The 22,758-nt window shown below is 40.1% G+C and overlaps 1 protein-coding gene across 2 annotated transcripts in view; it reads left to right on the forward strand.

Moving 5' to 3' along the window:
• The window catches only part of CPLX1 (complexin 1), a 111,332-nt gene that overhangs the window by 82,858 nt on the left and 5,716 nt on the right, over window positions 1–22,758 (forward strand). The window lies entirely within an intron of this gene.

Consider the following 22,758-nt stretch of genomic DNA (forward strand, 5'->3'; position numbering starts at 1 on the left):
CTTTTGAATACTGAGAGTGCTTGCACAGACGTCAGGAAAGGGACAGAAGGCAGGCCTTAGATTCTGCACTCTCACACTGTGGTGTAACTGGGAACTGACCTGTCTAAACTTTTTGTCTCTTTTGTTTAGTTTAATGATCCATACATGAATGCATGTATGTTAGAGATGCCACGGAACAGGTAACAAGAGCAAATATCTGACAGTAACACGGAGTTTGAACCCATTAAAGTTAAATCTTTTAAAGACAGTTATGAAACCATACCTTTGATAAAAGTTCTTTAGTGAAAGATTTTAAGCTCAGCGACAGGTTTTTTAAGAAGTATCACCATTTGGGCAGTTTTGAGACAACTTGTTTTCCAGTCCTGGCACTTTGGGCACCCCTTGTGTTTTTCCTATATTATTTATACATGTTATTGAGGCAGACAAAACCAGTATTTGAAATCCTAGTAGGAGATGATAGTGTGAAGCTCTTCCATGTCTAATTCTACAACATGGATCTTGGCAAGTGTCTTCTGTGTTCTACACACAGAACAGTGTAAATAAGAGCACTGGCATAACCACAACAGATCCATGAAGGACTGTCTTTGATTTTTCATCTGCTTTTAGTCCAGGATGTCCAGGAATGAAAAAGGTATACCTCAAGTTTAGTGAAGTTATTTATTTGGCTGACACGGACTGTTTACCTCTAGTTGTGGAAAGTAGTTTAGAAATAAATTTGAATTTTTGGTTCAAAATCTAAATGTAAAAATTCTTCAATTCCACCCAGATCTGATGTGATAGGGAGTTGAGGAACCAGCTATTGATTTACGGAGGGTGCAGGTAGTTAGATGTAGAGAAGCCACTGCGGGTGCTTTGTCTGTCCTGATAGCACCAAACAGCATGAAATCCATTCTGTTACCTCACTCATACAGCCTGCAAGCTTTTAACATAAAATGTAACTCTACTTTTTTTAGGAGAATTTATTGACATTTGCTCAGTGATGACTCAGAAGCAATGTGGTAAGCTTTGCACTGTTGTGCAAATATAACTTTGTACACAGTTCTGACAAATAAATCCAAAATAAAAAGCTCAAAGCTTAACTCTGGGTTTGAAGGAGTTTGGTAAAAGCCCCATAGGACAAAACTATGGCTCTTCCTACTTCAGTTATCTTACAGCAGCATTGCACAGTGCCTGTTTGCCAAGTCTTCTGTAATCAGAGCATCGTGATTGTGAAGTAAGGAAGTTGCTTAAAAGATACTAAAAATGTCACAGCTCCTCTAATTAAAATCAAACCTGAAAGCTCTGAAGTGTTGGCTAAGTGCAGTAATAGTTATTAAAGCACCTGGGTCTCGCTGGGAGATGCCAGGTCTCCCTGACTTTACTGTTCCCAAGGGCACAGTGAACAACATCACAATATGAATGAAGAATCAAACTGGAAGCTGAACAACACAATGCCTGTGAAGTAGACTAATTTATAAGTTGGTGCAGAGCTAACAAAAGGCTGTGTTGGACTGCTTTATCATGGTTTTGATAACAGAACACAAAACTGTTATCACAAGTCTAATTAAAAGGGTAATTCTAGCAATTACTCTATTTAATGCAGCTCAGCTCCTTTAAAGACCTCTAATCTTGCATGCGATATGGTCCTAATCACAGTGGCTAAAACTTCTGATGGTTTCTGGTTTACAAAAGTAGAAACTTAAAGGCAAGAACCTAATTTGTAGTTATGGGTAGTGCTTGTGAAAATTAAGGAATTTTATTGGCTTTATAATCTGAGAATTGCAGTAAATTCCAACCCAGCAGGCAGCCTCAGGTGGCTGTGAGAGGGTAAAAGGTGAAGTAACATTTTTGAAACATTCACCTCCAGTGTAGCCTGAAGAAGAGGATCCCTGTAAGTGTTAAACTGATGTGTGGATGTGGCACCTGGGGATATGGTTTAGAGGTGAAGACTCTGGTGATGGGTAAATGGTTGGACTGTTGATCTGGGAGGTCTTTTCCAACATTAGTGATGCCTCTATGATTCTATGATCTCTGACTGGCTATTGTTTCCATCTCTTGTCTGAGATAAAGCTAGAACATTGTTGATATGATCTCCACAATCCTGCAGGGGAAGGGCAGCATATGCTTCTTGTCAAGGTTACCCCCGTCTTGTGGGCATTGCTAGAGAGCTGGGAAAAGTGACAGGAAAAGCAGATGCAGAGAAGGGGGTGTGGTGTGGTCTAGGCACGTGACAGGGCTTGGGCTACAGATTGGTGATTTCTTCCGTCCTACTTGAACAAGTGGTTTGTGATGGTGCAGGTCCTTCTCTGGCTCCTTTACTCATCTGGTTGCCTTGAGCTGGGGGGCAGAACACTTTAGGAAGATGATACCACAACTAAGAGAAACATACTATGATAGAGAAGTGTTAATCATTCTGCTTTAGAGTGCTATCCTGCTAATGACAGCAGAACTTAAATCTGTCATGCTTCCTATCCCTTGTGCTACACCATTCATTTAAGAAGACATCCCAGTGTGGAAACCATCACAGAGTGTAACAAGAACAGGTAAAAACTTCTTTTGAGTCTATGACCCCTATCAAATTTGGATTCCACACCACCCTCAGAGCAGGAGAAAAAAGTAAAGTATGCCAATTAATTCAAAGTCACAGTAGGTTGCTGATTATAAGCTTAAACAAGATAATAAATGCATGGATATTTTTCCACTTAGAAAATCCAAAATGTGATCTACAATTCAAAATATCTGACAGTTTTATTTATAATTTTATTTAGAAACTGCAGAGAAACATCCTACAGTATTTAACTTGTTTAAAGGCAAATTTATAGATCAATACATTTATTCATGTACAATTTATACATCAATACATTGTACATATATATGTACAATTTATACATCAATGCAATAAAAATTGTATTGTTACTGCTAATTCAAATATTTTTTGTCTTTTCCGCTTGAAGGCTGTTTTTTCATGTCTTTTGAATCTATAAGAATTGCTGTGTTCTGATTCTTTGTTCTGAACCAGCACATTCTTTGGAAAAACCTCAGGGTTCTTTTTGCCTAGTATATTGCACATGGTGCAAAGGAAGAAGCTTGCCAATGCTTTCTGTATGGATAGTTAAACATGTTTTGTTGGTGTGTGTGTCCATGGGGTGGTTCCTTATGGTTTATCTGACACAAGGTATCAGTCTTTCTGCTCCATGATTGCTTTTCACACAGCCTGTAGGTGATTTTACTTTCTTGAAACAATATCACTGTCAACTGATAATAAAATGTCCTAACCTGATATTATATGTAATATAAACTTACATGATTGGAGTCATTCACTATATATTAAAAAGAGTTTCCAGTATTTTCTCTGTCCTTCAACTCTTTAAGTCCTGATGAATTTTGCTTTACTTGTGTCAATAACTCATGCAAGGAACTTCAGTGTGTGTGCAAATGGTGGTAGGTAGCTCTCTGCCACTTGTTCCAGAAGCCAATTGGGCAGCTGCCAGTCACAGGGAAATTCTATCTTAAGGCCTCATCTTGACAGATAAGTAGAAATCCATCTTAGTACTTAAGGGTGGATTAGTCTCAGATTCAACTGATTATGGCCTGAATATGTTTGCAAGGCTAGGTTTAAATATTCTGATGGGTGGCTTTAGAAGGTTCAAAACAATAATGGGCTAAATGAGATAGAACATCATATTTAACTAGGAAAACATAATTAATAATTTGAAACTGTTGAAGATATTTTTTCATGTGCATGCCCACATTATACAAAAATCCTGAAGTCTTGGAGGGAAAAAGAATTCAGTATTAAAAATAGAATATACACTGGAATGAAGAAAATGTGGAATAATGATTCCATCAAGGTTGTTATAAAAACATACCAGAATTTGTAATGGAAGAATAAGAGCAGAAGCAGAACTATAGAATTGGCAGAATTAAAGGCAATAAGATGCTTATTTAAAAAAATAAAAAAAAAACAGTCTCAAAAAATAATAGTTCCAATAACATTAATTGGTTATTAAATGAATTTTGCACAACTGTTAATAATTCTGGAAGGTTTTTTCCAGATACAGAAGACACAAACAGTGCATGTGAGATGAAAATTTTAAAAAGTCATTCACAGCCAAAGGTATGCTAGATAACAGTGTTGATGTGAAAAGAGGAAACTTGGATGACTAAGACTGTAGATACTAGATATCAGGCCACCTGGATGCCTACATCAGGAACAGAAATACAAATACATAGAGCCAGTAAGCCTGCATTTCATGATATAAGGTTGGAAGAACTGATTCTTGTATGAGTTTAGAAGTTTGGTTCATAATATAATAGGACATTCTTATGCTTGGTGTATTATCTCTTCCAAATTGTTAGCCTGAAATACTTACTAAAGGAATAAAGGTTTTGCCGACAGAATCCTTTTCAAATAGGTAGCTTTTAAGTCTTGTGGATGATTAGTCCTTGGCTGAATGTTTTTATTAAGGAGATAGACAGTTGTGTATAGAAAGAGCAGAAAACCTTTTTCCTTTTCTGCAGGAGATTAAGAGCAATTACGTTCCATGAAAAATTCATGTGACTCATCATGTGGCATAAAAATGGCAGTGGATTTCATTTCAGCCATCAAGCCTGTGGTTCAGCGATGGAAATAAAGGCAGATCCAATTTTTTTAAAAATTGCAGCTTTACTGAGAACCGTTGTTGAATCACATTAAAATTATATATTATTTTTAAAAGAAAGAAAAAGGGGGAAAAGGCATTTAATGATAAAAAGTTTCCTACAGTTGCAAATTGCCTTGCATTCTCTCAGACAAATAAAGGAAACAATGAAACAATTATGTTTTGGATGATGTTAGGATAGGAGACCAGCTCTGTTTGCTAATGACTTCACTTAGCTACCCCTAAGCCACTGATGCTACCAGAATTGTATCACCAACCTTTCTGAAATACAAATGGGTTTCAGGTTGCTTTTCCCCTTTCCTGGTATGAGTGAGGAGAGGGAAAGGAGTAGAAGCTTGCAGCTGCATTGGACTAAACTGTTTGCCTCTCCCAGAGGAACAGAGAGGTGCAGGATGAATTTTAGACAAATTTAATCTGACTGCCTAAAGTATATCTCTGCTCTGGTCAAAGGAGCATTGGAGACCTAAAGCAAAATCACTGTTCAGCAAAAAGAATGTATGCAGTGGGTAGCTCTGAAAGTCCCATCACCCCCTTGCCAGAGAAGAAAATGTTGCTGAAAAAACTGATATTGAAGACCCTTGAAGAAAATACATCAGTTTGAAAGAGATTTCACCTAGCAACAGAAGAACCAAATGCTTGTGGCCTGATGATAAATCCATCTCAGTAAACAGTTTTCTTCAACACTGAAGTAGCTCTTCAGATGAGGACTTGTTGATGGCAAGTAAAAAGATCAGTGTAAGTGGAATGCCTTGATTTTACTAAAACAGATAAATTCAGCCTCTGAGGAAGAAAAAAATCAAACATGGAAAGTTTTTTTTCAAAACAGCAAAAGTTTGAGGATTTTATTAAAGCCAAAGGTAAAGCAAAAACTACCATTGACTTCTGTAGTGTTAGGGAATGTCAAAAAAATTGTTCATAAGGAGCTCAGGATAGCTGAGAAAAGACAAAGAACATGGAGGCAAAATGAATTAAGTGACATCATCGAGATGACACTGCAATTCAGTGGCAAATCTGGAAAACCTCCATGTTCCTTGAACACCATGCCTGCTTAACTGTATGGCTTTTCAGCATGAGTAGGTAATCCCACTGATCTCCAATACTGCAAGAAAAGAAGGAATGTGATTGAGACACTATTCATGAGGTGTGGAGAAAGGCAAAGCACTCGTGTTCATTAGATCTTGGCAGACTAGGCAAAACAGACTGTCTTGTGCAAGTGCTCTGAAGAGATTAGCAGAGTAATATTTGTAAAAATTATTCAATTTAATAGAGATGAGAAGAAGAAATAGAGAGAATCCCGAGACTGATCTCCTGCTTAGAGAAATCACTGAGAGACTTTAATTAATGTTAATTGGAATTGATTGATCTTTTTTTGAGCATTAAGTCAGCTTGAACCACAGTTGAAAATGCAATCTTATAATAAGAAATATATTAAGAAATGTAGGTTTGTATGAAGATCAGAGGACACAAAGTAATAAATAAAATACAGCCCCAATGCCTTTAATATTTATAAAATGTAAATTGTTGTGGGATATGGATGTGGTTACCTCAGAAAAGAGTAAGCATAGTAATTAGAAATTAATACATCTGGAAAATTAGAAAGTAATTTCTGACCTGTGTCCTGGTATTCAGACCAGTATTAAGTAAGCTCAGTAAAGTCTTACTATGACAACACTTAATTATAAAGAACAGCATGGTAAATGTATAGGATAGATTTTATGTTTATTTGGTGTGTATTTAGTGAAATGTCAAGCGTATTTTTTTTTCTTTCTAATTATACACTTCCAAAACATAGCAAAGAGCTGATGTGTTTCTGAGCTTTTTTTTTTTACCAGTTGTAAATTACCAGTATTCATGACAGGCACACACTGCAAAACCATTTCAGTTTTGCCTAGAGAAGAGACAGAGACGACAAATGAAGAATTGGAAAGAACTGATTTCAATAAATATTGAAGAGTCACTTGTTTATTCAAAAAGCTTTAAAAATTTAAAATACACAGAATGGGGAGATTGTACACCGAAGTGTTTCTCTAAGCATATGCCCCAACTCTGTACTACAGGTTTGAATGAGAGAAACCAGTTAGAAGGCATGTCCTCCAGGACTCAATCTTTGCTGAGTCTGAATAAAGGTAGAACTCAGATTTCCATGTGGCTGTAGAGTTAGCCCTATGCATATATATTTGAATAAATAAAATGAACTATTAACAGAGTATTTAACTGTGCTGCATTTGGTTGAATAATAACCTTTTTAGTGAACAAGTGCTCCTTCAGATTAAGGAATGCTCACATCTAGCCACAACGTTCACTCTCTTTCCTGCTCTCTGAAATTTAATCTTAATGCAGAAGTTCAGTCTCTTGCTGTTGTTGAAAGAGCACCTGAGGGGTGATGCTGCAAAATGAAAGCTCAGAAGAAGGTATGACTTTTGCACCCATCTCAGCCAATTTCAGAGAAGCACAGTAGGAGTGGGGTTTGGCAAGTCACCCTAGCTGCTCATCAGAGGAGGAGGGATGTAAGACTTTGCAGATCTTATGAAATTTTCAGGTGTGTTGCAGTGGTTCTGTGTGCAGGTTGCATCTGTTCTCATGTGTCATGTCTGAAATCATTAAGTAAAATTGAAAATGGGAAATATAACAGGATTAAAAACAAAATAAAAATATTACATCCATTCATGGAGAAGAGCTAAATATGACAACCCAAATGCAAGCTTGGTTTCATGATGTCCCTAAACTGTTGATGGTTGAAAGTAGTTGCTACCAGAGACAGAATAATTTAATATTACCCTAATTCTTGTAATCTCCTCAGAGCAGCAACTTCTGGCTGTCTAACTGGGCCCTTGTAACATAGTATTTACATTTTCCCGTGCCACTGCATTCCTGCTACACATTTGCAGCTGTGGTGGGTTTTTTCTCCTTCCTTTTCCTTCTAAGTCCGGGCAGTGCTTTATCTCTACTGCATATAAAGGACGGAGAAAGTCTAGGCTGTTAACACTGGTGACTGTGTCTCCCTCCTCTCCCCCACTTTTGGTGGGCACAGAAATCACTCTACCGCAAATCCATATTTTCTACTTCAAATTTCCTCCTGATTCATCCTGAATCTAAGGAATATATCTGAGTCTTATGTCATACTGTAAGGTAGAAAGGAAAGAACCTGAATGGGGTCCATTGTTCAAACCACAGCACAACTGCTCTGCTCAAAGCCCAGCAGAAGACTATGTTATGATTTTAATCTTCTGCAGTGAAGGAAGCAGTTGCTATGGGAGTGCCAGGACTGGAAAGAACTTGGGATGCTGGGATAGGGCTATAAAATTTTAATGTAATGGCTGGAAGACAAAGTCACTGTAGTCTTCTAGATAGTACATACCAGAAAAATACTAAGGGGATGATATTTTTACACAGCATTATGCTCTATCCTTCTGCATTGACTCTGACAGCTATGGACCTTCACACACTCTGCCCAAGGCTCTTTTCTCTTTCAGTCTTATCCCCCCTCTGCTGCAAGAAACATACCTGGTGTTCAGTTTCACAGATTGTCCCAACACACAGCTACTGGCATAATTTCTTTAGATTGTCATAAAGTGATACCTGATGAAACCTCTTTCTTGGAAGTTTCTTAAAATCTTAATTCTCATCAGAAAAAGAAAATTTTCTCCAAAACTATGACTAGCCAATGAGATTTAAATACCCTGCAGCCATGCAAATCTTAAGACCCACCAGCTCCCTTAAAGGAGGCAGTCTGCAAGGGTCTCAGATTGTTGGAGATCAGAGGTGGCAGGCCAGAACCCAAAGAGAATAGGTACTGGGAGATGAGTCTTACTGCACTGTGGCTCAGGATGTGCAGAGAAAAACATTCCAGGCTCATTCCTTGACCTTTTCCTGGAAGGAATTATCCCTCTTAACAGCATCTCTGATTGCAGGGGGAAACAGGGATAGTTAGTGAGGTGGGTCATCAAGCCTTAACATTGCTAGAGCTCATCTATTCCTACTGTACATTCCCCTGCTGAAATTATCATTTTGGGCAGGTAGTGCATATTATCATCCTGACTGGAAACCCATTAACTCTGTGGAAGGTCTTTCCTATTAGTCATCAGAGCTAGTGAAACTGATCTTTGGTCTGCTCAAAGTGATAGGCACTACATTTAAAAAGAGCTAAGTGTCTGATATGCAACAAAAACGTCTTGTAGAGAAATGAGAAATGCAGGAAGACTATCTCACAGCTATTGCCAGCTTTCATTAGCTGAACCCACATTTATGGTTGTTTCCATTCCTGTTGAAGGAATGGATTATGCCTAAGAGGAGGCAGGGTTGGATGGGGGAAGAGAGAGGGAGGGAGGGAGGGAGATGGAAGAAGAACCTCAATTGTAGTTTTAGTGAATCAGTCAGAATGAGAATGGGTAATTAAGTATCTGTTTTTAAAAAAATTAAAGGACTTCACAATGGGCAACTACAGAGATCAGAGTGAGAAAGACATGAGTTCAGGTGAGGAGAAAGGTTTGGGAATATTTAGTATCATTATAGGGATAACCAGGTTCACCTGTGAGTTTGCCTTAGCAAGCTTTAGCTCTCAAACTGCTCATTGTCTCCACCTGAGCTGGCAGTCATCTCTTCCTTGGTACTCAGTAGGGAGAAATACAGAAAGGGCTGCCTCAGAGCATGATGTCCCAGGTGAATGCCTTAGAATGGGATGTATTGCTGTCCACAGTGGCCTCTCCCCACTGAATAGAAGAGCTTAGAACAGATGCTTAACTTGTAGCTAACAAACTACTGAGCAAGTGCTCGCTCATGAGGAGCCTCTTCTTCTATTACTTCTATGTAATCATTGCAAAGCCCATGTGTAGAGGAGTGCAAAAATGGGAGAACATCATGCTAAATAATCAGCGTAGTTAATCTTAATCATGGTCTTAAACCAGTTTGCAGTCTGTTTCTCTCTCTGGAGCTGGAGATGGCTGTGTCTGGCAAAGGGCAGCCCCTGAATTCTCATCACAGAGGCCACCCCTGTAAAACCCCTGCTGTCAGCACCTGGACACATGAACCCAATGCTGTGTAGCTTCCCAGACTTTGTCCTTTCTGCTGTAGAAATGCCCTGCATTTCTAAGGTAAGGTTCGGAGGATAATTGTTCTAGTGTCTGGAGTTTTGCTTTTTGTTTTGAACATACTTTTCAGATGATATCAAAGCAGGAAAAGCCATAGGGCAAAGTGGAAAAATATTGTTAATGTCTTCTAATTAAATTCATTGAAGCAAATCATCTTTCTGCTTCCTATGTTTTCCATTGTCTGCGGTGTTTCTGTCTCTCCTCCAGCATGATCTGGCACCTTCTTCTCCTGGGAGCCACACACTTGCTCTGCTAAAGGCTGATGAAGTTAGTGCCCCAGAAAAGTCATTTCCCAAACACAGACCTGAATAACCAGACAAATAATATTTTCACACAGCATTACTGAATAATAACAGTGAGTCCTCAGGCTTGCAGTGGCTGCATTGGGAGGCAGATGAGAAATGGAATGGGCAGTCTAGAGAGCAAGCAGGTGCTTTTAGAGCCAGCTATGATCATGCTATGTCAGTGAGTTGTGCTTGTTTTCAGACAATCAGAGACTGTGTGTCTCTAAGACTCATGCTTTTTTTCTCCTGCCACATAAGTGGGAGGGGCTAGTTTCTTTCTGTGGTGAGAATGAAGTCAAACAAAAGCAGGAACTGGGGCTGAGGAACCTGCCACATTGGGAAAGTGACAGGCAAGCTGTTACCAGTAAGGATGATGAGAAAGCATGAATATATAAATAAAAGGGAGATTTTTTCTATCAGCAAAGAGATGCACACCATGTTTCCCACTCTCCTTGAAAGTACTCCAGAATTAGAAGCTTGTGCCCAACTTAAAAATCTGCACACTAGTTTTTTGCCAATGTGCAAACTTTCTATCCTCCCACACTCTACAAGTCTCTTTGACAAAAATCCTGCAGAGAATGGATTTCCACCCTCAAAGCACATAAGGTGAAGAGCAATAAGTACCTGAACTCACACACACCAGCATCTGCTAAGCAAGATCTGAAAGGTAGTCACAGGGTATATATACTTGCTTGACCTGTTGTGGTGCCAGGACCTGTCCATCAGTGGACATGAAACAACACCTCTTTTCAATCCTGCAGCCCAGCTAGCTCAGACACAGAGAAGTGTTTCTACATTTTGTATTTGTTCTGCCCAGGCTCTAGTCTGTGCTGAGCTTATTGGTGGCTTCTCTGTTCTGCACACACAGAGCCCTTTCTTTCAGGTGCTTCTCAAAGGCCCCAGTGTTCCTTCTCTCAGTATCAGAGTTCCTGGGTTGCCACTGAGTTTGTGCTAGCTTCTTCTATGTGTACTTTCATGGTAGCAATTTTTGAAGAACTCTACTGTTAGTAAAAGACATGCTTCCACTAACACACAATCTCTCTTGTGGCAGCAAACACTGAGATTTGAAAGGGCTTTTTTTTCAGCTTCTCAACAAAAACTGTTACACAAAAAGGTTCCAGGTTTTAGCAGCAATTGGGCTGCTAAAATAGGCTGAGGCTTTGGCCAAAACCCCAACCAGCTGATCCAAAAAAGCTCATGTGATCACAAAAAAGCTGTTCAAGTGTATTCTTTCTTGATCTTTTTAATTTCTCCTTTCTTACATTTGAAGAATAGTTGTTCATTAATGGCCTGAAGCAATGTAATTTTCTGAAGTTATAGGATTCCTACTGGTCCATTGCTTTGCTAGGCATGCACAGATCTTTTGTGATGGGAAGGTACTAAATAGTGGTCGGGGTACAGAACAGCATAATCAGCTGAGCATGTTGGTGGTCTGCATGTTCCCATTTATGTGCTGGGTCAGTTACTGATGTGTTTCCTTCCAGCACTCCTTGCCCCTTGATGTCATCCAAGGTGTGATTTAATGTCTCTCTCTGTCCTCTTCCACTACCTCCCACACTGTACATCCAGCTACTGAAAGTCTCATTAATGATGTCAAAGTGCTCAGACAGTATGAAAATAAAATAGAGAGACAGCTTCCCTTTTCCTAGCTTGAGGAGGATGAGCATGGCTGGGTATCAACTACCCCATAAGTAAGTTCTTTGAGCTGCTGCTTTTTGACATAGGCACAACAAAAAGCCAACATGCTGCATGCATCCCACTCATTACTGTGTCAGAAAAAGCCCACCCAATTAGATCAAGAGAGAGAAAGAAAATGGGCTTGTTACTCTTGTCTTGACTCACTGTCTGGAGGATGAATGCTTCCATGCAGCAAGAGGATAACATTTCAGCAGTTCCATACCCTCCTGCATATACTGGATGTCAAAAGTTTTCTTCCTATTTTTAAAGCATTTTGGTGTCAGAGTTCTCACTTCTGTTGCATATAAGGAGAAGGCAAGAAATACTGGAGACCCCAACCAAGACCTCAAGAATTTTTGAAATTTATTAAAATTATTAAAGAGCCTTTGAAAAGGCTCCTTTTGTAACTTTAGTGCATCAAAGCTGGTAGGAGATGAAATGCCTTTGTCTTTTTGCCATAAAACAAAAGTATGCCTGGGAGAAATGTACAGTAGAGACAGCAAAGTCCTCTCCGTAAGGTTCATCTCTCCCTTCTGCTGTACAGCTCCTAGCTTTATGGGGGTTGTGAGCTCCATGGGATCTGCCCCTGCTCACATACCCCTGACAATAGAAACATTTGTTCTCTGACCACGGCCAGCCAAGGGAAAGGATGAGCAAACTCAACAGCTGATTCCACATAGAGGAAATGAGAAGCATGCACCTCATTTCTAGAAACGGTTTTGAGCTATTGGCCGAAGTTGGTTGCTTGCTGTTGCAATGGTCTGAGATATTTTTATGCCATGGCTGTTTACAGATGAAAACTCTTTTCCAGGTTTGTCATAGCAACCCAGCCTTGCAACACTATACAGACTGAGTAGGTGGCTCACTTTAGCACCATTACTGCTGTTTTGTTGGATTGTTAAGATGAACCAGATATTTTCCCTTACCAAATTTCACTACAAACATGTCTTCTCTAGTCTCTTGGGAAGCAAGAAAACTGCCTTGAATTACACAAGAAAGATGCTGGTGTGCCTGTTCAAAAGGGCTAGAGAAAAAGAAGTGACCTGCCGTTCATTTTTTCATGTCCCTCTGAAAAGCTACAGCATATGAATAAGCACTTGTAATTTCCTACTCACTCTTTTGGATGTCAAAAGTTTTCTTCCTATTTTTAAGCATTTTGATGTCAGAGTTCTCACCTCTGTTGCCAGTTAATGGGATTGAGAAATACCCTTTGTACTTCAGAGGGAAGAATGTGTCAAAGGTTTGAAACTAATTGATTAACCACCTTTGATTTTACTGAGTCTTAGCTCAGAGTTTGTGACAATGCCTTGTCTCCACAAATGTACTGGCAGGATGGCTGTGCTAATTAGATCCTGGGTGCAGGATTTATTCCACACAGAAGAATCTCCAAGGAATTGATGACAACAATTAAATAGTCTCAAAGCAAGGACTAAAGATAATAATCTAGCTAATCTTTCCTGATCTCTTACTATTGCTGAATTACATTATCTTGTGCTGTCAACAAAGTCAGCATTTGCAATTTTGGTGTAGGTTACTGAAAAAAAAATCTTACTGAAAAGTTTGAGGCTGTTTACTGTCTGTCAAATTCATCCTACCAACTCAGGGGAGTTACTGAGGACAGTATAATGTATGGAAATGGCACAGAAGCAACTTCTTATATTTCAATGTGGCATAATTTCAGCAATGACTGTGTTTCAGAGCAGACTCACTGCAGGCCCTTTAGAGGGGTAAATCTTATTTAAATTCTATGTTCACCAAGAAGAGAAGAATTGTCTCTCATATGGTCACACAGAAAGCTGAGAAAAATTGCAGATGCATACCTAAATGTTGGTCTAAGGGTCTCTTTTCCCCCCAGGTTAGTCCCCAGAATTCTTGGCAGCAGTGATATGAGTATTGCTTGTGTATCTGGGCCTCTTAGTTGAGTCTATTCTAAGTCTTGATTTTTTTTTTTTTTTTTTTTTTTTTGTGAATTAAGCTATGTTTATGATGTGTTGAACTTTTTAAGATAGAAATTAATCTTTTTCACTTCCCTCAAACCTACTGTCTAATAGAAGACTACAATGAAATGCAACTGTACCTCTGTGCTGAACGACACTAGGAAACACAAATTTACCTAGAGCATACTTTGAATCACGTACAAGGGTGCTACTTCCAGAATCCTTTCTAAGTTCCTTCTTTCCCTGCTGTGATAAGCTCTTTGCTGATAACACAGTTCTACGTGTTCATGAGCACTTTTTAGTGTATAACAAAATGCCAAGGAGTGCCTAAAGTTTTGTAATAGCTAGAGCTGATACGTGCACAGAGAAATGTTCTAGCAATATGCTAGAAACAAAACTGACAGTCAGAAACTGTTTTTTAAAAAATTTGCCTTTTGTGGCTTTCCAGAGATTTGCAGAGATGAGACACAGAGAGCTCATGCAGTTTACCTACTGAAAGCTGAACTTTAAATGAATCAGCCATTTAGGGTTCAACCTCTGAATTTTCAGCTGGCCTCAAACTCCAATCTGCCAAAGTGTTGTGATCAATAAGGCAATGGCATGCTGAACCCCACCAAGAACAAACCTAGCAAGGCAGGATAATAATAAATTTTTAAGCCTCATGAGTAAACAATGAGTTCTGTATTGCCCTGGAGAGTACAAACTATATTTCTTTTGGCTGTTACCTGGATCTTCATCATGTGATTCACTACAAGAAAAAATATTACTCCTCATCCTATGGTGAACCACTCCTTATCCTCTGGAGCACTTGTATTACATTCTTGTAAAAACACACTGACTGGACTAGAGCTTTCAAAATAAGATTTAATAATGCAAAAATAAAAACAATTCCAAAAAACCTAAACCAAACAAGACCCAAAACAAAAATGAGCTGTTACATGTGGTAAACACAGGCTATGGAAAAGAGATAGTTGTGTCTAATCTAAATTGCTTCAGTATCCTGGGGAAATAATTTTACCAGCCTTGTACTAAAAGAAAGGCTTTCATTTGGCAAAGGAAATAAATGCAGGAGGCAGGAAGAAGGATGAGCAGCTTGTACTCCATGTTCTGATCTTACACAGTGCACACATAAAGATATATCCTATGGATTTATTTATGCTATGAGATACGTAGCTATAACATAAATTCTGCTAAACTCATATAAGCAACTGCATTTATCCATTTCTGGGACCCTGCCATTGGCTTCTGGGAAGTTTTCCTTGTAGAGAATTAAATGTAGACTTTGGAAACGCACGAAATCATAACCTGCTTTGCCTAGGAGTACACCTGCTCTGCATCACTGGAAAATACCTCTGTTCTTACGGGAACCTTCTGCAGCTTGACCCCATCCTGGTGATCATGAGGCAAAACTAAACTTTCGCTGTGACCTATGAGCAATTAAGCTGCAGTTGTTACTGTGGAATATGTAACTTTTCTTTTTTCTTATCCTGTTTAACTGCTTTGAAGAACAGAATTGACCCAGATTTTCTTAACTGGACCTGCAAGTTGGATTCTGGGGGAGAGATTTTCCACAGGACCCAACAGGCTTAGGAGTACAGTATGTACTGTACTTATCTTGGGCCCTGTGGTCATTAGTCAGTGCACTGATTTCAGTCAACCCTCCAGGTACCTAAAATCAGTATTTTGGAGCCTCTGATCCTATGCTCTTCCTCATGAGTCAGATATTCTCTGCTTACTCTGGAGATTTCTTCTCTGATTACAAGATGGAAGACTTTGCTAGCCAGCACTAAGTTAATTATCTCCATTCCTGAAGCTTTCAAGACCTCATTCCCTTTCACTGAGGCTGACCATATTGCAGAAAGGCATTGTTTTAATATGGATGCTGCATACACAAGAGGAAGAAAATAAACATATTTGCAAACAGAGAGAAAATGAAAATATGATTTCTGCTGAGTATTCTGAAAAATTCACATTATGTGATACCTGCGTCTGTTCTTTCTCAGAGTCTTTGTTTCCAAAGACTCTTTTGTCTTTGACTCTTTGTTCCAAATTTGTTCACAACTTGTAGTTCATACCACCTATATGTAGTAATCGGGAAAAGAGCCATTTTCCTGGGAAAACTTAGCATAGTCTAGCAACTTGGGCAATGAGCAGAATGGCCAGTTTGCTTCAGCAGAGTCAGTAGGCATAGTAGATTAAGCCAAAATGTGTTTCCCATCTGCCTCTACGAAAACACACCCAGCATGGGGACAAAACAAGGGGAGTTAGAGACGCGCGCATGCCTGCAGGGCCAGGATCTTATTGGCATCACAGAGATGTGGTGGATGGCTTCTGTAACTGACTATCAAGAGAGCAGACTTTAGGGTCCTCAGAGATCTGATTGGTAGAATACCATGAGATAAAGTCCTGGAGCAAATAGGAGCCCAAAAAAGCTGTTCAATATATAAGGATCTCCACCTCCAAACTCGGGAGCCATGAATCCCAACAAAGGTGCTCAGCAAGATCATGGAGCAGATCCTCTGAACTGTAGAGACATGGATCTGATGGCTGGACCACTTGGTGGTTAAGGAATTGGTTGGATGGACACAGAGCTGTGGTATAATATCCCATCCTTAAGGCGAAGGGAGCATGCAAGATTCAAAAATGCTTGTGGTCAAAAGTAACAACAAAAGTCAGAGGGTCCACAAAAACTCACAAAGTTTTATTAGTAAATAACATGCTTGGCATGGATATTGGTATTAGTTAGTCCCTGACCTACTATATAAGCACACAGCAGTGGATTTTGGGTAAAGGGCTAAGATGAAAAGGAAGAGAGAAGGGAAGAGATGAATCAGAGAGGAAGGAAACAGAAAGGAAAAGGAAAAGGAAAAGGAAAAGGAAAAGGAAAAGGAAAAGGAAAAGGGAGAGGAATCGCCAGGGACTGGTTCTAGTGTCAGGGGTCTTGGGGGGTCTTGATCCCCCCTTACAGTCCATGCCCACTTCTTAATGTCATCCTTGTGCTTGTGTTGGGCTGGGCTTATCTACAGGAGCCAGAACAAGGACGTTTGTCCTGGAAAAGCTCTGCTCTTACCTCCACATGGCCCCCCATCTCCAGTCATTTCTTGTTCTTTCCCATGGCATGTTATTACCAATAATTCTTGGCTGTTATTACCAACAATCCATGGTTGGCTCCATAGCTATTGGGTTATCAGTGTTTGAGACATACACATTAGGCCCCTTGTCTCCTTGGATTCTACATGTGGTTAAAGGCTCAGTGTCCAAGTGGACACCAGAGATGAGTCGTGTCCTCAGGGTTCGGTGTTGAACCGGCACTGTTGGGCATCTGTGTTAGTGACATGGACAGTGGGATTGAGGGCACCCTCAGCAAGTTTGCCACTGACACCAAGCTGTGTGGGGCAGTCAACAGGCAGGAGGGAAGGGATGTCATCCAGAGGGAGCTGGACAGGCTGGAGAGGTGGGGCTGTGCAAACCCCATGAAGGTCAAAAAGGCCAAGTGCAAGAGGCTGGGCCAGGGCAATCGCAAGCACAAATACAGACTGGGCAGAGAATGGAATGAGAACAGCCCTGAGGAGAAGGACTTGAGGGTGGATGAGAACTTTGACATGGCTTGGAAATATGCACTTGCAGTCCAGAAAATCACCCTATCCTGGGCTGCATTAAAAGCAGCGTCACTAGCAGATCTAGTGAAGTGATTCTATCCTTCTATTGTGCTTTCATGAGACCCACCTCGAGCACTGTGTCCAGCTGTGGGACCCTCAACATAAGAAGGATGTGGACCTGTTGGAGCAAGTCCAGAGGGGGGTCACAAAGATGATCAGAGGGCTGGAGCACCTGTCCTCTCTCCTATGACTGGATGGGACTCTAAGCATAGTGATCTAGTGGAAGGTGTCCCTGACTATAGGGGGTTTGGGATGATTTGGAGATATTTTTAAGGTCTCTTCTAGCCCAAGCCATTCTATAATCCTATGACACCTTTCTTTTAACTAGGTTTGTCTGGGCCGGTCTCCACTGAAACTAATGAAAAGATTCCCCTTGATCTGAGTTGGCAGAAAATTCAGAGATGGATTCTGCAACCAGGAACCTGATACAGTTCTGTTTTTCCCTTAAACAGCAAACAGTGGACAGATGTGATGTTGTTTTCAATCAAAGTGAAGAAACAAGGCTTGTTGAGTACAGATCTGATCTCCTCCAGAGAGCAGTGCTTTATCTTGCACTCCATCTCTTGTGGAGCAGCAGAAAAGCAAATTCCATACCTAGTTTAGGGTAGCACTACTCCTGCTTGGGGCATTTGGCATTCCCATAGGAATGCTTTGCAGTTCCACAGCTGACTGGAATGGAAACCAGGAGTGTGGTTCTCAGCCATCAATATTGCCATGGGGGAGAAGGAAATGACTGCTAGATTCACCCAGTGTCACCAGAAGAAGATGCTGATGGGAGGCAGATGAAGATCAGATGAGTCCTTTGAAATCTGCAGCTGCATCTGATCTGTATTTGTGGAGGAAGAGGAAGCCCGTAGGCCTCTGGGTTTGCTGTGGGAGCCCCCTGAGAGAAACAGGGGGATAAAACTGAAGAGCATACTGGAAGACCTGAAACAAGACAGGTCATGCATGAAGAATTACTGTGATTTTGACAGAGCTGAAAGCCTGTGATGGCACAGAGTATCAAGGCATGTGTAGCCACAGGGAACTCATGGGGAGATGGAACCTTGGATGAGGTAAAGGATTCAAAGGACATGAGCCAGGTTTACAAATAACTGCTGCTGGAAAACTGCCTGAAAAACTCTGAGGGCCCCCACGGAGATGGTTTCGGAACATCTTTTCCAGGAGAGATGATGCCCTGCCTTTGCATCTCAAGTGTCCTCTTCCTGAAGTTTAATTGTCCTCCTTCCTTTCTCTCTGCCACCTCTCTCCTGAGCTGTGCTCCTGTCTGGCTCACAAGCAATTGAACAATGTAATTTAGGACTGCAGTTTCCAGATTTTGCCTTGTTCTTTTCCATTATTAATCAGCTGTCTTCCACTAGCACATTGACAGGGTCAGCAGAGCTGTGCAGCAGCATGTAGAGACAAGAAAATGTCCACACCTACACTCACTCCACACAGACCCCCCCATGCAGACCCCCCACACACCCCACTGGCATGGCATGGACTGAGACACCCAGCATTCTCTCTCATACCTTTCATTCCTTGCCACAGCTTGAAATTTGCATGATTGCCCAGGTGCAAAGTTGTGATTCTTTGTTTATTTCTCCTCACAAAGCTCAGAGATTATCTAGGGTCAGTGTGTCTGAGTTGCCTGAAACACTCTGTGTAATTCTAACAGAGCATGGCAGACCTTGCGCTTAAATGGGTAAATTGAGAGACAAAGAGAGTGTCCCTCTTTCATATGTGTTAAAAGGCTTCCTCACAAGTTTTCTGAGGACTAATCCTCTCTATGAAGCTTGGGACAAGTGAACTGATTAGAAAGACAAGTAGACCAAGAAAAACAAACAAGGAAAAAGAGCCAAATTTAACACAAAATGAAATCAGCAGATTTGAGGTGAAAGAAAAGCTAGGACACGTTGTTGGGCCAGATCTACATCAAAGTAGGTTCTGTGCTTTAAACAGTGGTGAGAACACAGTATTCAGGGCTCTGGGTTTCAGTACCCTCCTGTGTTTGACAGCCTGACACAGAGAGACAAAAGAAATCATGTAAAAAGACTTCAAGTTTGTATAAATCAAATAAAAGGGGAGTCTTTTTCTGTACCCTAGACTCGCACAGTTGTGGAACTAAAGGTCAGTGCTGAACTCTGCATATTGCTCTCGATTTGTTTCAGTCCTACATATATTCCTGGCAGAAAATTCCATGCATTAATGATGGAAAGATGTAAATTGGGCTGGTGTTCTCTTTGGTAATGGAAGAGAAAAAAAGAAATTTGCACAATTAATAAATAAAGTCCAAAAGGACAGATGGAAGATAAATCTTTTTGCAGTAGATGCATATTTTCAGTTTTCCAGATTTTTTTTGAAGACATTTCATGAAGAATCAGAGTAGACATGAGGAGAAATATTTTATTGCAAAGGGTAGTTAAGTTCCAGAACAGGTAAGAGGTTTTCAATAGCTGAGGTCTCTAAGAAAAAGACTTGTTCAGGTCAAGTTAACTCCTGAGATAAAATTATGTGCTTGTTGCCCTCCCAGTGTGTTTTCTAACCACACACTTTCAAGTCTGGCTGAAAATTATTTTCTTTTTTTGTACTGAGGTTCAGAGTATGAATGAAATTTAACAGACAGAACTGTTAGTATAGCTCCCATAACTTTGATATGAAGCAAGATAAGGAATAAGCATTTAAATCTCTCAGTAGCTTTTCAAACCTTAGCTAGTGAATAAAGTAGTAATTCCAAAGATGGCTGTATCTGCCACAGCTGTTCAGACATAGTTTCCGTACTACCTGCAGCTACACAAAACCACTGAGAAGAAAAATTTCCTGAAGAGAAATGTAACCAGCGTAATTCACATGCCAACATTTTCCCAGAAACTAAAGCTCAGTGTTACGTAATATGCAGTATTATTTCATGCAGTATTATTTCATATGCAGTAATATTTGGACTGAGGGCCAGTTTCAAGCTCTCAGAGCACCTTGGGAGGAAAAGTTGTTGCCTGAGTTCTCTGGTCCCACCATACAGTCTTCGAGTTGTCTTTGTATCCCCCACAAAACTCCTTCTTTATTTCTTTAGCTTCTTCAGGTAAATCACTTGTTGTTTCTAAGTAGGCAGTTCCAAATCTGATCCAAGGAAAACCACTCACTTGCACGTTGATTGTGGCTGTCTTCCTGCAGAGTCAGTTCCACACCTGACCCAAAGATACACAGTTACTTCCGCAAGTGTCTTAACTGTATTACTGTTTATTCATTCCATGACCTAGGTATTTGCTAGGTAAATATGTTCATTTTTAGTAGCAACTGTTGGCTTAAGAAATTGTAACTATATTTACGGTAGGTTCACATTTTAGACTGCAGATCCTGTTGGCTCAACAGTCCTCTACTCCCTGACACTCTTACTGTCATTAGTTAGATCAAATTCTCAGAATGTTTCTAGTTCATGAACCTACTTTGACATGTGAAAATAGGGAAGAACAGGGAAGAAAAGAGATGGGGAGGAAGCTGATGTTGTATGTTAGTATGTTAATATGTTAGTCTGGTCTTTTCCTGACAGGCAGTTGGTGAGTGTGGGTTAAGCCAAGGGCCATGGTACTTTTTCCCTACTCTTCCCACTTGATGACTGAGGACTCCAGCCTGACAATGTTTCGCTAACATGACCCGGTGACAACAATCCTCGGGTGGCAGAAGAGTAATAACTCTAGGAGCGGCAGATGGTACATATACTAAAAATGTTTCAGAATCTTCCTGGGTTAGGACCGTAATTCTGCATATAGTAGAAGACATGGATATGTGACTGAAGGCCGAGCAGGTAATGATACAGCTTCTGATATTAAATTTTGTGGGTTTGAACCTTGAATAAAAATGAAACTATTCTCATCCTTCAAATTTTTTTGAAGCAATGCAATATTTCCTATCCCCAGGAAAACCAGAGCACCAGAAAGATTGTTTTTAGTAATATTTTTAAAAATTAATTATTGACTTCACCCAAATGATTTCATTTGAAGACACTATTTGAAAAATTTGTTTAAGACTTTCCTTTCTATAATTTTATTTCCTCTGAAACAATTTCAAACCTAAAGTATGCCATTTTATTAACCTATGAATCTTCACAGCTTAGATTTTTATTAATGCAAAGCATTACAAAATACCACCAAATTTAAATTATAATACTGAGTTCTGATAACTGGTTGATTTTGTTCCTGAGCTAGAGGATCAACACATTGTTTTGTGATGAAGGATTTGAAAGCATGCAGGGTACCCGTGTGTTACTATGATTTGTGTTGTCTCCACTACTGTTCTCCTCTAGCTGGCAAAGGAAGGCACAATCTGCACTTAAATTACACTGGGAGTCAGGGACATCTGCTTGTGGCCTGAGAGGGAGAATGGGGTTAATATAGCCCTACAGACTGACCACTGTCTAGCACTGCATGTCATTCCATCTGTGTGGTAGCTGGTCCTGTGTTCAATCTCCTTTGTGGCATACAGCCCTGTAACCGTAAGTTGATCAAATTCTTTCTTTGTCTCACATGTGAATGGAGACGTCATTTGTCTTTAATACCTTTCCCATGAAATCAAGGTGTGACCAGCACCCAGTGGATATAAAAATCGTAAGACAAATGTCCTTAATGAACATTTTGGCATGAGAGAATTGATTTAGAGAACTAGAGTGTTTCAAAGCCACTGCTTTCAACTTTGCAGGCTGTCATCCTAAATATAAATGATAATGAAGAAAGGAATCAAAAATAGTGCCTTTGCTCAGAAATGTTTAGGAGGAAAAGTCAAACCCAACAGCCCTCTGTTGGGCACAGAGGCTGTTGTGGCAGTGCACTTTTGGTTTTACTGGTTAACACTTTGTACTAATCTTCATGGAAAAAAATGAAAAGAAAAAAGAATGAAAATAGCATCGAATTCATCTCTATTCAGCAGTAAGGTTTTATTGATACTTGAAAATACTGAGAGCATGGTACCAACATAATTCTCTGATGTTTTTGAAATCATATTTAATTTTCTTTTCAACGTTCTTTTCAAGCATATTCATGCAAAATGAATTGTAAGCAATTGTGCAGGTGCTTGTGAGGTGACTGGTGGCCGAGGAGCTGATATTTAGCAGCCATGAAGGTGGCTTTTCAAAAGGTAAAAAGGATAAACAGAAGAATGTTGCTGCCAGACAGGGAGCTGTGAGCCTGGGGACCACAAGCATCCTTGAAATGTACAGCTGGCCTCTTCGAAGCACAGCTGGACACTGAAAAGTTACACTTCCTGAGTTTGCACCATGATCACAGTACCAAGAAAGTTTAACCTCCATTTATCATCAGAAAAAGTGGAAACATCCTGGGAAATTTGTATTGGTCTGAATAAACAGAGCAGGTCTCTGAGCAACCTGACCTAGCTGAAAATGTTCCTACTCATTTCTTTGACTAGATGGCCTTGAAATGTACTTTCCAGCCCAAACCATTCTATGATTTGATAATACAGAGGGTAGCTTGCAGGTGTACTTG

The sequence above is a fragment of the Corvus cornix genome, chromosome Z (assembly GCF_000738735.6).
Source record: "Corvus cornix cornix isolate S_Up_H32 chromosome Z, ASM73873v5, whole genome shotgun sequence".
Lineage (NCBI taxonomy): Eukaryota > Metazoa > Chordata > Aves > Passeriformes > Corvidae > Corvus > Corvus cornix.